We start from the raw sequence: 25,031 nt of genomic DNA, 5'->3' as shown, positions 1-25,031 counted from the left end.
GTCGGCATACTCAATGCTGAAGTTAAAGTCTGTCTGTCCAGCCTTGGAGAAGCTGGACAACCAAATCTTCTACTTATTTCCACATGTGAAATATTAATATAGTCAGAGCCTGCCTTTCACTTAACTTCCAGAAAAAGAGGAGTGTTAAGGGATCCTTGTGTAAACTAAACTTTAAAATTCTACAACTGAAATTATTTTGAAGCAATTGGCATCTTCCAAAATGAAGGAGCAACAAATAAGGCTGTCTCTTCTTTTGTAACAGAGGAGGAATACAATGAAAACTAATAGACTCTAAGCCTCTGTTTGAAGAAGATGCAAAATATGCAAAGAAACAGTAGTGAGAGGGGATGCTGCCTGGAATGGGAGTGTGTTAAGACAAACTTGGCCGCTCTGTGAGTTTATCCAGAACTTCCGGTAAGTTGGGTCACTGTATTGTAATGCCACGTGGGCCTGTCTGTAAATGGTTGATTCTGGCTGAATTGGTTATTTTCAGCCTTTATTACACAGCACTGGAATTTAGCAGTAATCTTGTGACTGTAAGCAGAAGAGTATCTAACTTTTGAATAAGACTGTTTTCTCTGTGTTAAGGCTAGGTACAAACAATGCATGGTATAGGGCATTCTCTAAGTTAGTAAGCATTACTTTATTGTTATTATTTCTTAAGGACCACATAGTTCCAGGTTGTCTTTCAACAGTGTAGCTCATCTTCATTTACCTTAAGGATTCTGTAATATTTAAAATCCCTTGGCCCTCAGGGGCAGGTAGAATCACATCTCACTTGCTCCCCCTAAAAGGCATCAAATCACATTACACCAAAAGGCTCCTTAGAGTACAGCTCTTTGCCAATTACTTGAATTATTTTCAGCCACTTTGGCACATTTCCCCTCCAGACAAAATGAAAATCTTTTCGTCTGCACCAGTGAAGGATTTCATATTTCTTAGTGCTTCCACATATACACTCTAATGAGAATAAAAGCTTCTCTATCTCACAGATCTTTCCTACAGTGCCATAATGCAGGGAAAATAACATCCATTTCTAACACATGAAGCCCACATATTTTCTAAAGAAGAAGAGAAAGATATTAACACTACACAAGAAAACTATTTGCTCTTTGCTTTAAATTTCCAAATTTGAACACACCAGAGATTTCAGACTTCAAAACTACATACATCTGTGCTGAGATGTGGCCCCTCTCATGTGCTTCATTATTGGCACTGAAAGCTGGTTTCATGAGACACCTGTTCTGAGGAAGCAACATGATCAGAGAGTGTCAGCAGGGCAGGCAGATTTTAAATGGAAGATTGTTACTTACCCAAAAGCCATTTGGAAGCTGAAACCTGCAGTATCAGTAAACCAGCAACAATAACTTAAATATCCCCAAGTACATTATTAATGCTTCAACCCTCTAAAGATCAGATGACTTCGTTTTAAAAATTTTGTATCTCAAGAGACTGTTTCTCCACATTTATCATTTTATAAAAACAGTCTTTATGCATTGATAGCCTTACTTGTCTTTTATTATTCCCTGTCACCCTTTAGTTTTCCTTCTGATTTGTGTGATTTCCTTCCCCCCTGTGCCTACAGCAGCATCTGCTGAAATCACTACCCATTGCTCAGTATTCTTCCCTGTTCTCAATAGCACAGCCTTCAGGACTGAATCCCTTGCCTAGAGCATTAAGAGCTGAGGAGGAAAAATTGCTGCTCATTGCTTTGCTTGCAGTTCTCATTTGGACTAGTGCTTGCAGAAATCGAACTGAACTTTCTTCCCTGCTACCACATCTGTAAGGTAATTGCCTAAACTTGTTGAGCCAATCGGAATTGGTGTTCTTGAGTTTTGCAAACGTGAAGAATCCAATGAAGCAATTTGTAAGCCATATGTGGTACATCCCTCTTTCCCCACTCAAAGTCATATTGCTCTCTATAGGATTTTGTATGGCCCTTCTGAAACATTACACTCCAGAATTCTATTTAAAAGCTCCAAACATTAGTGTTTTTAAAAAATCATTCTTATTTATGGGATCATTTTTGTTGCACAGTTTTTATATTAAATGAAAGGGACTTGAAACTCTTTAGCACTTTCTCTAGTGTTTTGGGTAACTCAAAGAAGTAACATTTAATAAGAAAGAGAATTCACACAAAAATATAGTCCTGTAAAATCAAAAGAGGAATAATATGTCACATGCTTGTGGAACCATTTTGTCCACTACAAAATTTGTGTCCAGTATAGAGATATTTCAGAATGTCTCAGTACTTACTAGTGTTTCCTGAGGTGGGAAAATGGAATGTATGTATATGTATATACATGAAACCTCTAGTTCTCCGACTCTCTCTATATATGTAATGTATGTAACGAGACAGAGGAAAAAAGAGCATGAGAGAGAAAGTGAAAGTTTCATATTTTTAGAAAAAACTCAGGGAACTTAAGAAATTTATTCTCTAGCGTAGAGGCAGTGAATAAACACATAATGCATTTCCTGGACCATATTCCTATTCCGACTTGTAAAATTTAAAGTGCTTCTCTTCATAAGGGAAGGTATTGCTTCTGACCCAATTGAATCCTCACTGAGTGCTTAACTAGCTAAATTATCCTCTTCAGTTTGATGTCACGTAGGTCATTGTCTCTTCAAAGGGAGAATTACTGAAAACTAGTCCAATTTTTTAAAAATTTAAAACATTTTTCTCTCGTGTAGACCAGTCTTTGGAAAGATAATCATTTAACGTAATCATAATTCTGTAGATCTTATTATGTGTATTTACCCTAGTGTCTCATTCTTTTTCTTAAAAAGCCATGTTATTCACAAATCTTAGTTTAATGTATTGACTTGGCTGAGAGAAGCACTGTATTGAGACTCAAGGCAAAAGTTTAAGAATTAAAAAGTTAAGATGGTGCAAGTGATTACATTTGTAAGCAGTAGAGGGTACATTATTATGAAAAGGCTATGCATTTAAGAAACTTGAGCATTCATAAAAATCAAAGTAGGCTGGAGGATGGATGGAGGTTATTGAAGTACTCCCATGGTCACTTCAGGGAGCAGTTGGACCATTTCAGTACAAAATGGCAATTCGAATGATTAATAAAAATCAAGTATGGTTGTGGAATACTGTACTTATGCAGATGAACTACATAATAATGACTGATAGAAAAATATTCCTGGGCCATCTGAGAAGAGTCAAAATTGGTGTTTCTACAGGAGCTATACACTTGCAGGAGGATATAACGGTGACCTGGAAAATGGGGGGAAGATAACATTCAAAGTTGATTAGCTTAGATTAATCTTCATGATCATTAATACCTACATTGGATATGACATTTTTCTGGGTGCTAGGAGGACTTGCATAACACCAGGATTATATAGGAGCCTTTATCAATTTTCAATAAAATTGTTATGTACTGAAATCTAATAGTAATAAAGTTATATTACATTTATCAATCATCTACTGATGAAAAAACAAATGTGTATGTGTATAGATATTAAATATTTCTAGTGCTTCCCTGGTGCCTCAGATGGTAAAGTGTCTGCCTGCAGTGCGGGAGACCTGGGTTTGATCCCTGGGTCAGGAAGGTCCCTTGGAGAGGGAAGTGGCAACCCACTCCAGTATTCTTGCCTGGAGAATCCCATGGACGGAGAAGCCTGGTAGGCTACAGTCCATGGGATCGCAAAGAGTCGGACATGGGTGAGTGACCTCTCTTGTTAGTGAAAATAGTTGGATGACTGTAAGAAGACAAGTTGGTATAGCAAGTACTATTAGGATATGAAACTAAATGTAAAACGTCAAGGAAGGTTTCCAGTAAGAGATAAAAATTGTTTCCAAATATGCCAGAACAGGGGCTACTTTGAGAAAATGAAACATTTTGAGAACAAAAATCTTAAAATACTCAACAGAGAAAACTGGATGAGAAACTCATATAAGAACTGAGTTGTTTTATGGAAAGTAGAAGAATCTGAGAGAGGATTTGAAAATCTGGCCAGGAATCCTGATATTAAAATTAAAAAAATTGATATCTTTTTAGAGATTTGAGAAAAAAAATATGGAAGCATGTAAGAGGATAAAGCTGCCCATCAGAATGCCCTGAATATGATACACAAAATAGAAAAGCGATTAAGAGTTAAAAAAAGAACTGATATAGATTTCTTGTACAAAATCATTTTATCTATAATTGGAAGATTCTCAGTCTGAGAGAACTAAAGAGATTTTAACAACTAATTAGATTGTTGCAGTGACAAGATCTGTTTTTTTCACATAAACATCTTTTTTTCTTCCATTAACTACAAAAATATTTTCCTTTCATTTTATCACAGTAGCTCATTTTGATTACGCTCAGACCTCAGTGCATCACCTACACCTACCCAGCTAATCTGTGTGATTAAAGAAAAATGATGCATGATGCATTTATAGTTAAGTGAAATAAGTATAAATCTCACACAACAGCTGGATTCCTATACTTGGCAACATGGCACAGTTTGAGAAAAGCAATCATCTTCCTTTCCTGTTGGCATAACACTTCACTGGTCTCTCCAATTTGAGTCCTCTTCAGGATTTAGTGTCTGCTCACTTTGTAATGCACAGAACGCTACTTCCAGATGGACAGCCTTGTCATGTGCTATTTTTATGCTCGACTTTAGAGTTTTAAAGTGGGAGCAGTTATTCTTCAAACATGAAATGTATCACTTATTATATACATTGGAGCAGCTTTTCAAGTCAGCATGCTCAACCAGCTGCTGATGAGCTTAATACATTCAGATGAAAGCCTGTGTTCAGTCAGTACACAATTATAAGTTCTTGTCTTGTGTGGCATTGATAGGAATTGAGGACAATTCATAAGAAGAGAAGGCAAGAGTCCTGCCCTTGAGGGGTTTCCAATCTTGCATGGAGAATAAAACCAAATATATACACTTGACAAGAATTCGAAGGCAGAAAGCATCCTGGCAAATGTAATACACATATCTAGGTGCAGAAAAAATAGACAGGCAGCTATCAAAATTGGACTGCCATACAGCAGAAGGCCTTTAGAAACAGATGAATTTTAACTGAGTCTTGAAGTAGACTGTATCTGTAAATTTCAATAAGAAAACATTTATTTGTGGTATAAAAAGATGTATGGTATGAAAAAAATGTATTTGTGGTATGAAAAGATGTATGGTATGAAAAAAATGTAAATACTATTTAGAGCAACTGAATACTTCATATGGTTGGAGTGTAAAATGATGTATAAAGAACTGAGATACTAGAGAAATCGATCAAGGATTAGGTATATGGACTTGGTATACAAAGACAATAGGGAGACACTGGACATAATGGAAGGCATGAAAATGGTATTTAAAGAAGACTAGTTTGGTAACTGTTTATAGAAATATGGTCAGGGATACCAAATGTTCAGTTGAATAATTCAAGCATGAAGGCATAAGAGTGTGGTCTATAGAAATGGAGAGGAAGTGCTAACTTCTCCATCAAATCTTAATTGTCTGTATAAATTTTTTGATGAGTTCAGTATTTCAGTGACTTGTCAGGGCAGTGCCTTATGAAGTCAAGTCCATAAGAGATATTGCTACCTTTTTAAGCAGGTTATGGGGTGTAGAAATGCTTGTGGAGTTATGTGAGATTAAAGAAAATGTCAGTTTTGGAGAAACATCTCAATGAAAATAAAAAGAAATCTTTCTCTTCATTCTTTTCCTATGTACCATGCACTCTGAATCATAATCAAGTATTAGCAACATATAAATCAGATTATCACCCACACCATGAAAATGATTTTTTTCTGAGAGGTCTTTGAACCTAGTTTGAAGGATACTTCACCTTTCAGCTAAAAATAGTGCTTAATGGTTCTCCTCTTCTTGCTGTCAGCATTGGCCTGGCCATAGATAAGAGTTTCGTGAGTCTGATATGAGTGGTGAATGGTGTTGAGGGCTGTATCATTTCCAAAAGCTCTACAAGTATTAGTTTGGAATCCTGAATTTCCCCTTAATGCTATAATCCTAAATATTATTGACTTATGGAATTTTGTGGGAAGGTGAATGGAGTTTCTTCATATAGTTTATTTATGTGGAAATAAATACAGATCAACTGAATGAGGAAAGCAAAGGCTGTTTATTCGGAGCATAACAAGGAAGTCAGCCACAATCACTTGTGTTTGGTTAAGACTCAAGGGCAGGCAGAGGACTGAGAAAGCTTTAAGATTTCTTAAAACCTTAAAGAAAGGACCAGCTTCATGTGTACCCTGATTGGAGGTTGTAGGAGAAGCTGTAGATAGGATAACTAGAAGCAGGGCATCCTCTGTAATTGGTTAGGGATGCAATTCTTGACTTTCTCTGATTAGTCCTAAGTTGGAAGTGGGAACAAAAACTAGGGAAGCCATCAGTTATTAATCAAATCCTGGCCATACTGGACTGAGTGTTACAGAGGTATATTAGCTTTCTTCATTATCACTAAATAGCAATCTAGCTTCCTCCAAAGTCTGCCTTACAGTGAGTTGGTTTCCTAGGCTGTTTACTGATGGTAAGGGGTTAATTTCTTGGGAATGTTGCTGCAGATTGTGGGTCAGAGTTTCATTTATATATATATATGGTCTGGCCATGGCCCATTTGTATGTAACATGTGCCTGTGTGCATGCTAAGTCACTTCAGTCATTCCAACTCTTTGTGACCCCTATGGACCGTAGTCCACCAGGCTCCTCTGTCCATGGGATTCTCCAGGCAAGAATACTGGAGTGGGTTGCCATACCCTCCCCTAGGGGATCTTCCAGACCCAGGGATCTTCCCACCCAGGGTTTGAACCTCGTCTCTTAGGTCTCCTGCATTAGTAGGCAGATTCTTTACCAACAGTGCCACCTGGGAAGCCTTGTACATACTTCAGTTGTTAACGGCGTTTTCCATCTACAGACACATCCTGTCGCTGCATAATGCTTGTTGTACCCTATCCTTTAGTATTCATGCAAATGTGTGTGGTGAAATATGCACAGAGAGCTACTTAGGCTGCTAATGTTTGCATTTAAAATCTTGCCAGTTTATATTGTTTAGTGAAAGTGCCTGTGTTATTTTCAATTGATGATTTTAAAATTGCTATTGCGGTTTAGCTGCTAAGTCATGTTCAACTCTTTTGCAGCCCCATGGATGTAGCCCACCAGGCTCCTCTGTCCATGGGATTGCCCAGGCAGAATACTGAAGGATGCTGTCATTTCCTTCTCCAGGGGATCTTCCCGACCCAGGGATCGAACCTGCATCTCCTACACTGGCAGGCAGATTTCTTACCACTGAACCACCAGGGAAGCCTGATTTCAAAATAAATTAGCATATAAGAAAACAAATTATTATTCACTGGGGAATTCTTAATCAGTTTTGATAACAAATTTACTTTCTTTTCAAAATTTACTACTCTGCTTCATCACATCTCTTAAAGACTGGATTGTAATAGCTGGTATTTGTGCTAACTACTCAGTGGCCTACTCTCTGTGGTTCTGTTCCTTGCTGTCTCAGCTTTGGTCTCTAAAATCTCCCCTTCCCTTTTGCATTTCTACTTATTTCCCAGTACTGTGGTATCAACTTATTTTCTGAACAAAAGAAGATAAATTAATTGCTACTAAGTTTGACAGTATTTGTGTAGATGGTGAAATAGGATATTTGAAATCAGAATTTCTTCAGATAATGCAGACTATGAGGTATGTCATTTTTTATACTTTTGGCTACAAGTAAGAGAAGACATTATGAAAAATTTCCTAAGTAATAAGAGGATTTATTATCCCATCAATAAATCTCAAGGCATAATTTTAGGTTTGGTCACCTCAGAGGGTTAAATCAAAGACTTAGGTTTATACCAGCTTTCCTTTTGTGTGCTGTCATCCTCAGTGTCTTGACTCGTATCCTCAGCCTGCTTCCCTCATTAATATAAATGTTCTGCAGCAACTCCATATTAGTTTCCCATAGCTTCTTTAACAAAGGATCACAGACTGGGGGACTTAAACAACAGAAATTTATTGTCTTACCATTCTGGAGGCTAGAAGTTTGAAATAAAAGTTTTAGCAAGTTTGAGTCTTTCTGAGAGATGTGAGGGAAATCTGTTCCATGTGTCTCCTTTAGCTTCTGGTGATTTTCTGGCAGTCTTTGGCATCCTTTGGCATCCCTGACAGTTGCATTATTTCAATCTCTGCCTTCATTGCTACATGGTGTTATCCCTGTGTCTCTGTCTCCACATGGCCATCTTCTTATAAAGATGGTAGTCATGTTGGATTAAAGATTCACCCTACTCCAGGATGACCTTATCTTAACTAACTACATCTACAATATCCCTATTTCCAAATAAAGTTATATTCTGAGTTATATGGGCTAAGACTTCAAGGTATCACTTTGTGGGGAACATAATTCAATCCATAACAAAGCCCTTGCAGCATGTCCTCATTCAACAATATTCAAAAGCTTAGAGAATAAATACTTCTCTATTATTTTCTTTTTGAAGAGTATTCTTTTCCAAGTGCTCCTATGTCACACATAATAGACATGCCCAAGCATCTCATTGACAAGTATCACCTGCCTTTGCTTAAAACAATCACAATAAGGGGAATGGAATTATTGTGATTGACAGAGACTAGGGATTGGCAAACTTCGGTTATGAAGAATCAGATGGCTTCTGAAGGTTTCCCTGGTGGCTCAGTGGTAAAGAATCTGCCTGCCAATACAGGCGACATGGGTTTGATCTCTGATCCAGGAAGATTCCACATGCCTTGGAGCAACTAAGCCCTTGCACCACAACAACTGAACCTGTGCTCGAGAGCCCAGGAGTTGAAACTATTGAGCCCACGTGCAATAATTGCTGAAGCCTGAGCACTCTAGAGCCTGTGCTCTGCAACAAAAGAAGCCACCACAATGAGAAGCCCACACACGTGCAGCAACGAAGACCCTGCACAACCAAAAATAAATAAGTAAATTTTTAAAAATTAAAAAAAAATCAGGAAATATTTTAGGCTTTGTAGGATATATAGTTTTTATTGCAACTACTCATGACAGACTGGTTCCAAATAGGTAAAGGAGTACGTCAAGGCTGTATATTGTCACCCTGCTTAATTAATTTATATTTAGAGTACATCATGAGAAACACTGGGCTGGAGGAAGCACAAGTGGGAATCAAGATTGCCAGGAGAAATATCAATAACTTCAGATATGCAGATGATACCACCCTTATGGCAGAAAGTGAAGAACTAAAGAGCCTCTTGATTAAAGTGAGAGAGTGAAAAAGTTGGCTTAAAGCTCAACATTCAGAAAACTGAGATCATGGCATCCGGTCCCATCACTTCATGGCAAATAGATGGGGAAACAGTGGAAAGAGTGGCAGACTTTATTTTTCTGGGCTCCAAAATCACTGCAGATGGTGACTGCAACCATGAAAATTAAAAGACACTTACTCCATGGAAGGAAAGTTATGACCAACCAGGACAGCATATTAAAAAGCAGAGACATTACTTTGCCAAGAAAGGTCCTCTAGTCAAGGCTATGGTTTTTCCAGTAGTCATGTATGGATGTGAGAGTTGGACTATAAAGAAAGCTGAGAGCCAAAGAATTGATGCTTTTGAACTGTGGTGTTGGAGAAGATTCTTGAGAGTCCCTTGGACTGCAAGGAGATCCAACCAGTTCATCCTAAAGGAGATCAGACCTGGGTGTTCATTGGAAGGACTGATGCTGAAGCTGAAACTCCAATACTTTGGCCACCAGGTGCAAAGAGCTGACTCATTTGAAAAGACCCTAATGCTGGGAAAGATTGAGGGTAGGAGGAGAGTGGGATGACAGAGGATGAGATGATTGGATGGCATCACCGACTCAATGGACATGAGTTTGAGTGGACCCTGGGAGTTGGTGATGGACAGGGAGGCCTGGCGTGCTGTGGTTCATGGGGTTGCAAAGAGTTGGACATGGCTGAGCAACTGAACTAAACTCATTATGGCCCCAAAGCATTTATAGATAGCAATGGATGGGTGTGCCTGTGTCCCAGTGAAACATTTTCATAAAAATAGACAGTGTCAGAATTGACCCAAGGGCCATAGTTTGCTAACCCCTGACTTAGACTAATATACCTATGTGTGCATATGTTATATATATATAGTGTGTGTGTGTATGTGTGTATATATATATGTATATGCCATTTTAAGCTGGTAACTGACCCAAACTTCTGACCAATTTAAACTTGAACCATATTCCTCCCTTTTTAACAAAGGAAGAATTTTGATATTTGTTGGAAGGCAACATGTGGTCAACGTAACTACAGCACTCACCTTCTGTAATCTTGAGTCACTTATGGTACAGCTTGTCATGACTACTCACTTAGAAATGCCACATTCTAAGATAGATTTTGCAGAGAAGAAAATGGCAACCCACTCCAGTACTCTTGCCTGGAGACTCCCAGGGACGGGGGAGCCTGGTGGGCTGCCATCTATGGGGTCGCACAGAGTTGGACACGACTGAAGTGACTTAGCAGTAGCAGCAAGATAGATTTTGAGGGTAAGAGCATAGCGTGGGAGTCAGGATGCCTGTATTCAAATCCTTGCTTTGCAACTAGCCAATCAGATGACAAATTACTAGCATTTCTGTGTGTCCTATTCTCATCAGTGAAATGAAGATAGTAATAGTGGATAGCTTATATCTAATATAGGTATAGAGTTGTGCTGTGGATTAAATGATAAACTAGGAAAGACCACTTATTTACTTGAGCCCTGCTAAGTTGTTATATTTGGAGTATGTGACCTATTTCCACATTGTGGGGGAATTAGAATTAAAGTTAAAAACCTTATGCAAACTTGCTTTTCCCAAAGGTATTCTTTCTTAGACTACTGAGTTCTTTACCATTTCCTTCGTGACCAATGAATTAATTCATGCATAGGTGCTCAGTCACTTCAGTTGTGTCTGACTCTGTGCAACCCTATGAACTGTAGCCTTCCAGGATCCACTGTCCATGGGATTCTCCAAGGCAAGAATACTGGAGTGGATTGCCATGTCCTCCTCCAGGGGATCTTTGTGACCCAGGGATGGAACCAGTGGCATATCTTGTGTCTTGTGCATCACAGGCAAATTCTTCACCGCTGAGCCACCTGGGAAGCCCAAATTAATTCATACAATTATACATATGAATGAGTAATATATACAAGGATGAGCTATAGTCCAAGAAGTCATAAGACTGCCATGTTTAATTAATGATACTCATGGTCACAGCTGGGGAAAAACAAACCATAGCACAATAGATTCAGCCTATGGATTTGGATGTTATTGGCCTCTACAATCGGTACAGATCACTCCAGGATGGAAAGAGCAGTAGTGATCCATATTGATGATGATATCTGGCCAAGGAAACCCATAAGGTTTGTGCCTGCACTGCTCTGGTTGGTTATTTCTTATACATAGATGCAGCTTAACTGATGCTTATGTCTCATCCCATCAGTGCTACTTGCCCCATGCTTACTGGGTTCACAGAACTATTATTTACCAATGGAGAGAGGAGACATTTAGTTTTAGTCTTTTATTTTTCTTCTCTCTAGGACTCACCTTAATAATGCCTTTCTACAGGACGCTAGTTTAACTACTGTGTGTGCTAAGTCGCTTCAGTCATGTCCGACTCTTTGCAATCCTATGAACTGTAGCCCACCAGGCTCCTCTGTCCATGGGATTCTCCAGGCAAGAATACTTGAGTGGGTTGCCATGCCCTTCTCCAAGGTATCTTTCCCATCGAGGGATCAAACCCATGTCTCTGAAGTCTCCTGCATTGGCAGGCAGATTCTTTATCACTAGAATCACCTGGGAAGCCCTAGATGGTGCTAGTGGTATTACTACTCCTCCTCTCAGTTCTATTTTTACTACTCATTAACGACTACTCATTTCTATTTTTCAGGATGCCATTAAAATCTGCTAGTAATGGTGTTATGGAATAAGCCCTCCTATTCTTCGCTTCATATTCCATATTATTTTCACTCTGATTCAAGTCAGGTTTAACTTTCCTTACTGTTGGATTTCAGTATTTCAGAAAAGGAACTTTTTCCATTACATGGAGACCAATCAATACAGAAAAGGAACTGATCAAAGTCATATCATCTTTAATTCTTTAATACCAGATATGTAATGTTCTTTAGGGCTTCCTTTATGGCTCAGATGGTAAAGAATCTACCTGCAATGCAGGAGACCTGGGTTCAATCCCTGGGTTGGAAAGATCTCCTGGAGAAGGGACTGGCAGTCCACTCCAGTATTCTTGCCTGGAGCATTCCATGGACAGAGGAGCCTGGTGGGCTACAGTCCATACAGTTGCAAAGAAACAGACATGACTGAGTGACTAACACACACACACACACATGCAATGCTCTTTATGCTACTGAACCTTTACTATGGAAAATTCCAGAACATTTGCAAATTTAAGAGAATAGCATAATAAACTTCCTATGTACCACTCACCCAGGTTCCACAATTTTAAAATCTTGTTTCTGCTAAACTTAGTTTGACCACATTTCCATCTCCACATTTCACATCTAAATCAATATGTGATTGCTAATTATCTTAACCTTGCATTAATCTCTCCAAGTTGCTTCAATTTGGGCAATGAATTATACGACCTTCCTATCTATCTACCTTACTAATTGTCCCTCCCAGCCCCCTGGCACTGAATTATTTTGAAGCAAATGCTAGGCTTTCTATTATCTCATCTTTAAATATTTGTGTGTAAATATCTTTCTTAATAAAAATTCTTAGCTCTCCATATGTCCATTTTCTCCAAAATAATACTAAAAATTCTAATCAATAATACAATATTTGAAAGTACAAAATGCTAGATACAAGCTGGATAATCTCCTCCTCCTTTTCCCCCCTCCTCTTTCTTTCTGTTTATGCTGTGTTTTTATGCTCCAGATGGACTGTTTTGACTAAATGAACTGATCAATGTCAACCTGCATGACTTATTATTTGACTTCAGGGACTGTTTAGTCAAGAGTTTGGCCAAATTCACTGGTAGCTTTGGCACCTGCAAGTGTACTTCAATTGCTAAGTATATGATACATGGGATGTTGCTTAGGGCTATGGTAAGGCAAAAATATTGTCTAACAAATATTGCTTCTGTAGGACTTACTAATTGTAAAATTAAATACATAGGAAAGATCTGTCAGCTTTTGACATTTTAAAACCTTTAATAATTGTCATATTTTCTACCACTGTATAAAAAATATATTGAGAAAACCTGCATGATCTGCAAAGCAATTGAAACATGAGAATTTTATATCAACTACTTTGAAGCTTTCATATAATGTGCTGTTTTGAAGTAGAGGGAGGGGCTTGTATTTGTGTGGCATAGTATTTTGTGTTAGATATTGCTATAAATATGCCATCACTAACTTTTTCTGAAGTGTTAAGATGAATGTGACTCTAGCGAAACTGGAACAGAAGAACCAACATGATTAACTTCTAGTTAATGATTACTTTTAGTTAAAGCATATGGTACCTTTCTTCCTTGACTACATCGTACTACAAAACTTTCTCTGCTCTTAAAATTTATTTCCTAGGAATTCCAGGTTGAGCCACTGTAAAACTATGACCGTTTGGGAATGTTCCATTCAATAGGAGCCAATAGAGTTCAAGTAAATTTCCAACTGAGACATTTTGAACAAATTGTATGTCAGGTTTTGTGTGTGTTAACAAAAATATTAAGACCTTTTGACAAGTTCTGAAGCTTTCAGTTCATTTGAAAAGGACAAAATGAAGACAGCCAGTCATTTGTGTGTGTATATGTGTGTTGTGATGTACTTATATGTTGCTATATGGAGAAACTTTGTCTTTACATTTCTTTAAAGACCAGGATAGAAAAAATTGAAAAGTCATTTCTTTCCTATGAATGCATTGAATCAAGAGAACCGTGGTCAGTCTAAAGGTTTTTCTCTTTCTTTTTTTTAACGCATTAAAACCCAGGATTCCTATTCATTATCTCTGTTACCAAAATATAACCTATTCAATTCAAGCCCAAGCATCATTGATCTTAGAGTTGAAAATACTGGGATTGGTACCCAATTTTGATCCATTTCCTGATAAATTTCTCTCTCTCTCTTGTTCTCTTCCTCTATTTCTTTTATCGTTCTTGGTTTCTCTTGAGGTTTCTTTGCCTTTGGGATATAACAGCTATAAAAGCCTGTGTTAGAAGTTACAACGCAATTCACTTTGCTTGGTCCTGTGTTTATGACATGATTGGTATCTGAGAGCAGGTGGGGAATTGGGAAAACGTTCCATCTGACTCTGAATGTGGCATAGTCTGATTACAGCAAGACGATGAGGCAGATTTCTTTGCTCTGTTCCTAGGAACATCCTATTGCTCATGTTCTGACACCAGGAATAGTTCTGTCTTTTTAACCTTTTTCAAAGATCAGATTATTTCAGGTTCTGGGCCTTGACGATAACTCTAGTGTGTTATCAGTTGTCAAGGCGTGCTCTCTACAACCTTAATACATCCTGACAATCACTGTACTGAATGACTCTCTGCCCTAACCTCTAAGAAATACCCCATCCTTGCCAAATACTGCAAAAATTTGCAAGTACCTATGCAACTAATGAAAAGAGGTGAAGCCTGAAGCTTTTAGCTTAATTGTGCATGCAGTCAAGGCAGAAGAGTCAGAATACTGCATCTTCCTATTGCAGGGACTTGTATTTTCTTAGAGTTAAGCCTCAAACCTTTCTAGGCTGGCATGCATAAATAAAAAGATAAGTGAATTGAACTTGGGTCCTGAAAATGGAACTCTAAATACTTAGAAAAGAACCTTCTTTAAGAGTGGGCAGAAATCTGTTCATCTTCCACAAGCATAAAGAAGGAGGCAAAGGTCTACTCTCTATAAAAAGATGGAGATAAGAACAGCTGGAAAAAGCTTAAATAGCACTTTTTTTCTTCATTTACATCCTCTTTTTGGTTCTGATTTCCCTCTAAGGAACTATTTCAGAAAGCAAATGAAGGAATGTACCTGGGAATTCATAATATACTGAAAGAACTATGGAATGAAGATATTTTGAAAGTGAGGAAAAATCTTTGTAGATACCACTTTGTTTTTTAATGGTCACCCTGTTTTAACTGATATTCTATAGATAGGCCTAGTGTAAATTTTGGAAGGGATTTTAAAAATATCTGAACATTTGTTTGGCAATGTCAGAGTGTCTTTTGGACTAGAAATACCTTTGTTAGTTTCAGAGGATCAGACAGAGTTTTATATGCAAAATGACTTTCTGGAGAAACAGGCATTTCATTAGGCAGCTGCCTGGAAATGTTAAGAGATGCTAATTGCTTGGCAGACTTATAAGAGCAGGGAGCACAGAGGGACTCTCTTGTTACACCAGTTCATGGAAAGCAGAAAGTGACACCAAAGAATCTAAGAAATGTGTTTCCTGGTTGTGATACTCCTTTCTTGTAGCTTTAAATAAGGTGTATATATGTATATATATATATTTATGCAGATATAGATATACGTGTGTGTGGGTGCATGCTAGGTTGCTTCAGTCATGTCCAACTCTTTGCGACTCTATGGACCGGAGCCCTCCAGGCTCCTCTGTCCATAGGGACCCTCCAGGCATATATATATATATGTGTGTGTGTGTGTATATATATATATATTTATATGTGTCTGTGTGTGTGTGTGTTTATGTATAAGTATATATGTATATGTATATGTATATATAGGGCTTCCCAGTTGGTGCTACTGGCAAAGAACACACCTGCCAATGCAGGAGACATTAGAGACATGGGTTTGATCCCTGGGTTGGGAAGATCCCCTGGAGGAGGGCATGGCAACCCATTCCAGTAGTCTCACCTGGAGACTGAAGTGACTTAGCATGTATGCATGCATATATATTAATAAGACGTCAGATAAAATTTAAGACCAAGTAAAACATTTTAATTCTTCAAGTTATGAAGAGTCTCAAACACAGTAATTGTGCTTGAAGAACTAGATGTCTCTCTCGAGAAGGGATGATTCTTATAATGAAAAAATCCTGAAATATCATTAATCAAATACTAGTGAAATAATATCATAATTAGAAGTAGAGTTAATTAATGGTCACTTTGACTCCAAAGAAGCAAGTGAAATAATCTACTTACACAGTATGGCTAGAGAAATGCTTGCAGTTCTTTATGGAAAACAAAACACAAAGTTTCATTTATTGAATATTTCCACCTTAAGCATCCATGTGTTTAGTTAAGACTTGGTATACCCCATTTGTTGTACAGTCACTCAGTCGTGTCTGATTTTTTGATGCCCCATGAACTGCAGCATGCCAGGCCTTCCTGTTCTTCACTATTTCCCAGAGTTCACTCAAACTCATGTCCATTGAATTGGAGATGCCATCCAGCTATCTCATTCTCTGTTGTCCCTTCCCCTTTTTCCTTCAGTCTTTCTCATCATGGACAGAGCAGCCTGGTGGGCTACAGTCCATAGGGTCACAAAGAGTCGAACATGACTGAGTGGCTTTCACTTTCACTTTTCACATGCTGAGCTATAGTAATATTTAATTTGAAAGTGAAAGTTGCTCAGTCATGTCCAGTTCTTTGTGACCCCATGGACTGTACAGTCTATGGAATTCTCTAGGCCAGAATACTGGAGTGGGTAGCTGTCCCCTTCTCCAGGGGATCTTCCCAACCTAGGTATCAAACCCAGGTCTCCCACATTGCAGGTAGGTTTTAACCAGCTGAACCACCATTTACTAGAATCATAATCTCTTTCACTGTACTAGACTGTTGTCTCATTGAAGGCAGAGAGTGTATTTTGTATTCATTTTTCAATTTTCCACAGCTGGTGTTTGTATGTATCAAGGAAGTACTCAGTACATTTGTTCAAAGTATGAAGAATGAATGAATCTCTAGAATCCCCTTTTAAACAAATGTGAAATACCCTTTTTAAAAATTTTTAATTGGAGGACAGTTGCTTTACAATATTGTGTTGGTTTCTGCCATAGATCAGCATGAATCAGCCATAGGTATATATATATATTCCCTCTTTCTTGAACTTCCCTCCCACCTCCCACCCCATCCCACCTCTCTAGGTTGTCACAGATCACCTTATTTGAACTCCCTGCATCATACAGCAAATTTTCACTGGCTATGTATTTTACATATGGTAATGTACATGTTTCCATGCTACTCTCTGTTTGTCCCACCCTCTCCTTCCCTCACTGTGTCCACAAGTCTTTTCACTGTGTCTGCATCTCTATTGCTGCCCTGCAAACAGGCTCATCAGTACCATTTTTCTAGATTCCATATATATGTGTTAATATATATTTGTGTTTCTCTTTCTGACTGACTTTACTCCGTATAATGGGCTCTAGGTTCACCTACCTCATTAGCACTGACTCAAATGCATTCTTTTTATGGCTGTGTAATATTTCATCATTTATATGTGACACAACTTCTTTATCCGTTCATCTGCTGATGGACATCTAGGTTGCTTCCATGTCCTAGCTTGGAGCCTGCCAGACTCCTCTGTCTAAAGAATTCTACAAGCAAGAGTACTGGAGTGGATAGCTGTTGGTCCTTTAATGGACTGGAACCTGGTGGTCCGGAGTGGACGATAAGAAAGTAAGAGAGAGAAAGAGGCTGATATCCCCTGGTTTAGGCGGAAATCCAATAGAGCCCTGTTCTTAGGGCGCGTGCTGCTGGCACGGAGGCACCGGGCGCCCTCTGAGTGGGTGAAGGCGCAGGGCGCCTTCTCGAGAGGGTCTCAGAAGCCCAGTCAAGAAAGTGGGCTCAGCGGGCCTCCGCGCTCCAAGGAATTAGCCTGAAAGAGAGAGAGAAGGAAAGAAAGAAAGAATGGAAAGAAAGACATGGGGACCCAAGCTCTGATGGAGCAAAGGTGTTTTAATCAACATGGCATGGGCATATATACTGTCTTACAAGGTGGTTATTCTCAGCAAAGATAAAGATTAAAATTCCAGACTTGCAAAAAAACATAAGATGATCCCTATCAAAGAGAGAATTGCAAACAATCATCTTTTCATAAGAAGGAAGAGGGTACTTATCACTGTAATGAGAAATACCTGGATTCCTCAGCCCAGGCAAGGCCTGCCTCTCCTCTTAATTCCTGAATATTCAGGAATCAGTAAGGGCCAGAGGGTTCCTGACAGATCCAAGACAGCACGCAGGAAGCCTTTTGTTAAATGCTTCCTGACAAATAGCCATTTCCTTCTCAAGGGGATATTCCCAACTGAGGGGTCAAACCCAGGTCTCCAGCATTGCAGGCACATTCTTTACCATCTGAGTCACCAGGGAAGCCATATTCCATTGTGTATATGCACAACTTTTTTATCCATTAGCCTGCCAATTGACGTCTAGGTTGCCTCCATGTCCTAGCTATTATAAATAGTGCTACAGCAAACACTGGGGTACATGTGTCTCTTTCAGTTGTGGTTTTCTCAGACTACATGCCCAATAGTGGGATTGTTGAGTCATCTGGTAGTTCTATTCCTGGTTTTTAAAGGAATCTCCGTATTGTTCTCTACAGTGGCTGCAGGATGTAAAATCTACACAGAAATCCCTTGCATTCCTATACATGAACAATAAAAAATCAGAAAGAGAAGTTAAGGAAACAATCCCATTCACCATTGCAACAAAAAGAATAAAATACCTAGGAATAAATAAATCTAAAGAGACAAAAGACCAGTATGCAGAAAACTGTAAGTCACTAGTGAAAGAAATCAAAGATGACACAGACAGATGGAGAGATATACCATGTTCTTGGATTGGAAGAATCAATATTGTGAAAATGACTACAGTATCCAGAGTAATCTTCAGATTCAATGCAATCTCTATCAAATTACTAATGGCATTTTTCACTGAACTAGAAAAAAAATTTCACAATTTGTATGGAAACACAAAAGACCCTGAACTGCCAAAGCAATACTGAAAAGTAAATCAGAACTAGAGGAGTGATCTTTAAGTTGTGACCTTACAAATAATTGAATATGAATTCATTGTTTAGGAATTAACAAACTAACCACCCTGAAGGGATTTATGGCAGGGTTCATTGATGCAAATTATGAGATATGGTTGGGAACAAGCCAAGTGACAATGCTGAAGACAATCCTGGGTGTAATACTATATTATGGGACCTGAGGATGTAAATGTGAATCTTAATGTTTGAAGGGACCCAAGAGCAGGAAAGGGACACTGAGAAGAGATTAAGTGGTTCTGTTCTCAGAAACAAAGCTCCTGGGAAAATCTGATGTTTATGGATTCCTTTGAAAAGACTATAGAGAACGTAGTAGAAATAACCAAGGCTTTAGAGGCAAACAGATATGGGTTCAAAATCCTGGTTCCTCTAATTACTAGCTGTATGCCACTGAGTAAAAATATAATTTGACCTTTATTTTCTCATTGATAAAATCACTTGACTCATAAGATTAATATGAAGAGAAAGCAATTTAACATATATAAATCATATGTCAGCAGTGACTGGTACTCACCAGAGGTTAGTTTTTTCTATCTGTAGAAAACACTTCTGATTCATGCTACAAATTAAAACACCACACATTCCACTTTGAGGGAAAATTCTTAGCTAAAAATTGAATATGTAAATTTTTTTCTCTCCTGTATACTACCAAAAATAGACTTGGGCTGCTTGGACTATTTTTTAAATTTGTTTATATTATTGTTGTAAATTTTATGCACATCTAAGCTGAAAGATCCAAGATCCATTTTTATAATTACCAGATTTTTTTGTTATTCTCTTGCACTACCTATCAAGAGTAATTTTTATTGGGAATACCTGGTTATTAAGATTGGTAATACTTAAAATAACAGAGCTGTAACCCTTGTCCCTTTTGTATATCCTCAGGTTACTCTTAGAAAAGGTTTATCTTCTCGATCTTTAAAAAAGAGATGCTAAAACAAAAACACGTGAAATGGCTTAAAGAAAAAGGCAAACATTGTTAGAATTCAGCTTCTCAATGCCCACTTCATTGCTTCTTATCTGTTAGGTGTTACTGCTTCATTGAATTACAAACAATAAAACAGACATTTCATGTGCATTTGTATTAGCCACACTAAAATTTTGTTATAATACTATAAGAAACATTCCATGTCTTAGAAATCACCTACTCATATGTTTTAAGACCATTTGATGCAACCCCTAATTTAAAACTCTGTTCCTTTTTTAACCATGGCATCTAGCACTTCCCCTCCCCTTGTCCCTTGGTTGTTAGCTTTTGGCAGGAAGTGAGTGAAATAAAAATGAGGAGGAGGTTTCGAGATGCTCATATAGCTCTGTGATCATAATTACTCACTCGGATTAGGATATGTGTTATGGTAGTCCTTTCGTGATTTCATGTTTTTCACAACAATTTTTCAAGCACATTTCTAAGATTTACTGCATTTTAAACAAAACCATCTTTTGCTTTTGAAGAGGAGCAGAATATGCCAGCCCCAAATATGCCATTTTGGTACATTGATTATTTTGAATTAAAATTACTTAAGAAACAGCTGATGCAAGAAGGACACTTTGACCCTCATTTGTCCCTTTGAAAGCAGGAAATAAATCTCCTATGTGAAAGGTAACGTTCCCTGTACCAGGAGGGTAGAAGGCATGCTTATCACCATAGACAGGGAATTCAGGGCTGAGAAAGCTGTACAACTAAGGCTTTTTACTTCACTAATTTACTACCCTAAACCAAAACTTCTTTGTCTTGAACAATGCTTCACAGATTTATTGTTTCTTTGTCTAATAGGTACAAACTGCCTACTTTTGTCATTTTTTGTGCTCTTCTATGAGCACCCATATGTGTGAAATTTTTTTCTCCTGTTAACCTGTATTATGTCAATTATTAGACCAGGGAATAACTAGGAAAGGGGGGGGCGGAGAAGTTTTGCACCCCTACACTTTAAATCCCTATTTCATGTCTTTAAAAAAATACAAAATTCAACAAAACTGACAGTAATGATCAAAATGAACCATTTTAAACATTTGCTGCACTTGAAAACTTTTGCCAATTATGCAGATAATGCCCTCCATTGATCCTCAAGGACAGCCCCTCCCCTCTGGCCACTGCGGTCCCCCGCTTCCTCCTTGTTCACTACCGAGAGCAGGGCCGGGAGATATTCTAAGAATGCTCCAGAGCATTTCAGTCTTTGCCACCACAGTTTTGGTCACACATCCTTCTAGAGACAGATTTGTTAGGACTTCATTTACACACATTTTTTTCATTTTAGATGACTAAAAAACTTCATGTGGCTTTATATTTTTAATGATGTTTTCTTTAAGACTCTGTAGACCTATAGCTATCATTTATAAGAAGACCCATGTTTTTAGGTGTCAACACGTAGAGATACAAATATGCTAAGTTGCTTGATAATAGACAATGAAAAATTTCCTTCAAGTTATTTTCAGTTACTAGCTACACCTTTGTTCAGTTGCTAAGTCATGTCTGACTCTTTGTGACCCCATGGACTGCAGCATGCCAGGCTTTCCTGTCCTTCACCGTCTCCTGGAGCTTGCTTAAACTAATGTCCATTAAGTCGGTGATGCCATCCAACCATCTCATCCTCTGTCATCCTCTTCTCCTCCTGCCTTCAACGTTTCCCAGCATCAGGGTCTTCTCCAATGAGTCAGATCTTCACATCTACACCTTAGTTACAATTAAGAGTAAAATAAATAGCTGGTGGAAACCTGCCATGCAGAGCAGGGAGCTCATCTCGGTGCTCTGTTGTGACCTAGATGGGTGGGATGGGGTAGGAGGGAGAGGATGTATGTGTACGTATAGCTGACTCACTTTGTTGTACAGCAGAAACTAACAAGATTATGAAGCAACTATGGCCCAATTTTTTCAAAAAAAGAGTACTGGATTATTATCAATAAAGTAATTGTATCTCTGTGAAGCAAGAGCTTAATGACTGCCAAGAAGAGTTGAAATAGATATTCCATTATCTTTGGTGACTGTTGGTCTCTACCACTGCTTCTGAAGTGTCATTCATTTACAATAGACCTGAGACTAATGGCAAGATTCCATTTGTAACATAGCCTCCCTACATGGTGTGGTGAAGAACTGAAAAGTCTCTGAAATTGAGACTAACTAATTGATTGATTTGACCAGTCACTTGACAAGTACTGAGTATCTTCAATGGCCTAAACATGGTTCCAGGTATTGGGAATTAAGCAGTGAATGATACAAATTCACCATCCTCATGGAGGTCATATTCTAGAGAAGGGAGGCAGACAATGTAAAAATAAAACATGATATAATTTTGAGTGGTGATAAATACAGTGGAGCAAAAGTAAAACAGAATAAGGGAATAGAGATTTAATGGGGAGATGATCCAGTTTAGATGGAAAGAATGGATAGTATTAGAATATGTGTTAGGTGCATGCATACATGCTAAGTAACTTCGGTCATGTCTGACTCTTTGCAAACCCTATGGACTGTAGCCTGCCAGGCTGCTCTGTCCATGGGATTCTCCAGGCAAGAATACTGGAGTCAGTTGCTGTGCCACCCTCCAGAGGATTTTCCAGACTCGGATCGAATCCAAGTCTCTTGTCTCCTGTGTTGTGAGGCTTTACCACTAGTTGGGTTCTTTACCACTAGTGCCACGTGGGGAGCTTTTTGTGACAGGTAATATTTCTTAAAATCTCCTTAGTAATGCCAATGTAAATAGTAGAAACAAAAATTATTCCTTGAATGAATGAAACAATATTTTCTATATAATCTCCAAGAATCATTGTTGTAACACGCCTGCTATGGATTTTAAGAGGCAAGAAATTTCAGTCTCAGGAGAAGGAATTATTTGGGGCTGGTAGTGGTGGGTGGTGTTAAAGTGAAGGGCTAAGTAGGAATCTATCTTAATCACAGGGATTCACTGACATCAAAAGGTTAAGTGAAGTATCTATATACATATATACAAAAAGGTCTTAATGACCCAGATAACCACAATGGTGTAATCAGTCACCTAGAACCAGACATCCTGGAATGCAAAGTCAAGTGGGCTTTAGAAAGTATTACTATGAAGAAAGCTAGTGAACATGATGGAATTCCAGCTGAGCTATTTCAAATCCTAAAAGATGATGCTGTTAAAGTTCTATACTCAATAAGACAGCAAATGTGGAAAACTCGTCATTGGCCACAGGACTGGAAAAGGTCAGTTTTTGCCCCAATCCCAAAGAAAGGCAATGCCAAAAATTGTTCAAGCTATAGTACAATTGTACTCATTTCACATACTAGCAAATTATGTTCAAAATCTTTCAAGGTAGTCTTCAACAGTATGTGAACTGAGAAATTCCAGACTTACAAGCTGGATTTAGAAAAGGCAGAGGAACCAGAGAGAAAATGGCTAACATTTGCTGGATCAAAGAGAAAGCAAGGGAATTAAAAATTAAAAAATAACTGTTTCTTTGTCTACCCTAAAGCCTTTGACTGTGTGGATCTCAACAAACTGTGGAAAATTCTTCAAGAGATGGGAATGCCAGACCACCTTACCTGCCTACTGAGAAACCTGTATGCAGGACAAGAAACAACAGTTAAAATTGTACATGGAACAATAGACTGGTTCAAAACTGGGAAAGGAGTATAGACAAGAAACAACAGTTAAAATTGTACATGGAACAATAGACTGGTTCAAAACTGGGAAAGGAGTATGTCAAGGCTGTATATTGTCACCCTGTTTATTTAACTTCTATGCAAAATACATCATGTGAAATACTGGGCTGGATGAAACACCAGCTGGACTCAAGATTGCTGAGAGAAATATCAACAACCTCAGATATGAAGATGATACTACTCTAATGACAAAAAGTGAAGAGGAACTAAAGAGTCTCTTGATAAAGGTGAAAGCAGAAAGAAAAAACTGACTTAAAACTCAACATCTATCAAACTAAGATCATGGCATCTGGTCCCTTCACTTCATGGCAAATAGATGGGGAAACAGTGGAAACAGTGGCTGACTTTATTTATTTATTTTTTTTGGCTCCAAAATCACTGCTGATGGTGACTGCAGCCATGAAATTAAAAGATGCTTCCTCCTTGGAAGGAAAGCTATGATGAATCTAGCTGCTGCTGCTGCTAAGTCACTTCAGTTGTGTCCGACTCTGTATGACCCCATAGAAGGCAGCCCACCAGGTTCTGCCACCCCTGGGATTCTCCAGGCAAGAACACTGGAGTAGGTTGCCATTTCCTTCTCCAATGTATGAAAGTGAAAAGTGAACATGAAGTTGCTCAGTCGTGTCCAACTCTTAGTGACGCCATGGACTGCAGCCTACCAGGCTCCTCCATCCATGGGATTCTCCAGGCAAGAGTACTGGAGTGGGTTGCCATTGCCTTCTCTATGATGAATCTAGACAGAGTATTAAAAAGCAGAGACATAACTTTGCCTACAAAGGTCAGTATAGTCAAAGCTATATTTTTTCCAGTTGTCATGTATGAATGTTACAGTTGCTCCATAAAGAAGGCTGAGCGCTGAAGAATTGATGCTTTGGAACTGTGGTGCTGGAGAACTCTTGAGAGCCCCTTGGACTGCAAGGAGATTAAACCAGGCAATGCTAAAGGAAATCCACCCTGACTATTCATTGGAAGGACTGATGCTGAAGATGAACCTCCAATATATTGGTCACCTGATGTGAAGAGCCGACTGACTAGAAAAGATCCTGATAATGGGAAAGATTGAGGGCAAGAGGAGAAGAAGGCAACAGAAGACAAAATGGTTGGATCGCGTCTCCGACTCAACGGTTATGAGTTTGAGCAAACTCTGGTAAATAGTGAAGGACAGGGAAGCCTGGCATGCTGTAGTCCATGGTGTCTCAAGGAGTTAGACATGACTTAGCAACTGAACAACAATAATACTTATGCAGGTACAATAGGTGACCTAAATAATAATTCTTGTACTATAAGCACTTGAGTTCCATGACATCTGATATCAGTGTAGGTGATCAGAAGGAGGAGAAAAATATAGATATATTCTTCAGATTCATAAATCAAGGCACTTTCCATTGTGTTAAGTAGCAATAAATTAGTTATGGAATGATTAAGTCTTAAAAAGTCAGTCTTTTATTGCTAAAAAATGTGCTTTTGTAAAAACA

The 25,031-nt window shown here is 38.4% G+C and overlaps 1 long non-coding RNA gene across 1 annotated transcript in view; it reads left to right on the top strand.

Annotated features, from left to right (window-relative positions):
- The first annotated feature begins 266 nt into the window (after nucleotides 1-266).
- The window catches only part of LOC110152686 (uncharacterized), a 62,693-nt gene continuing 37,928 nt past the window's right edge, over nucleotides 267-25,031 (top strand). The window contains exon 1 of the long non-coding RNA XR_011483471.1: nucleotides 267-414. This is a non-coding gene — a long non-coding RNA (uncharacterized lncRNA). The remainder of the gene's footprint in view (nucleotides 415-25,031) is intronic.

The sequence above is a fragment of the Odocoileus virginianus genome, chromosome 25 (genome assembly GCF_023699985.2).
Source record: "Odocoileus virginianus isolate 20LAN1187 ecotype Illinois chromosome 25, Ovbor_1.2, whole genome shotgun sequence".
In the NCBI taxonomy this organism is placed as follows: domain Eukaryota; kingdom Metazoa; phylum Chordata; class Mammalia; order Artiodactyla; family Cervidae; genus Odocoileus; species Odocoileus virginianus.
This window is presented reverse-complemented; position numbering and strand designations above follow the sequence as displayed.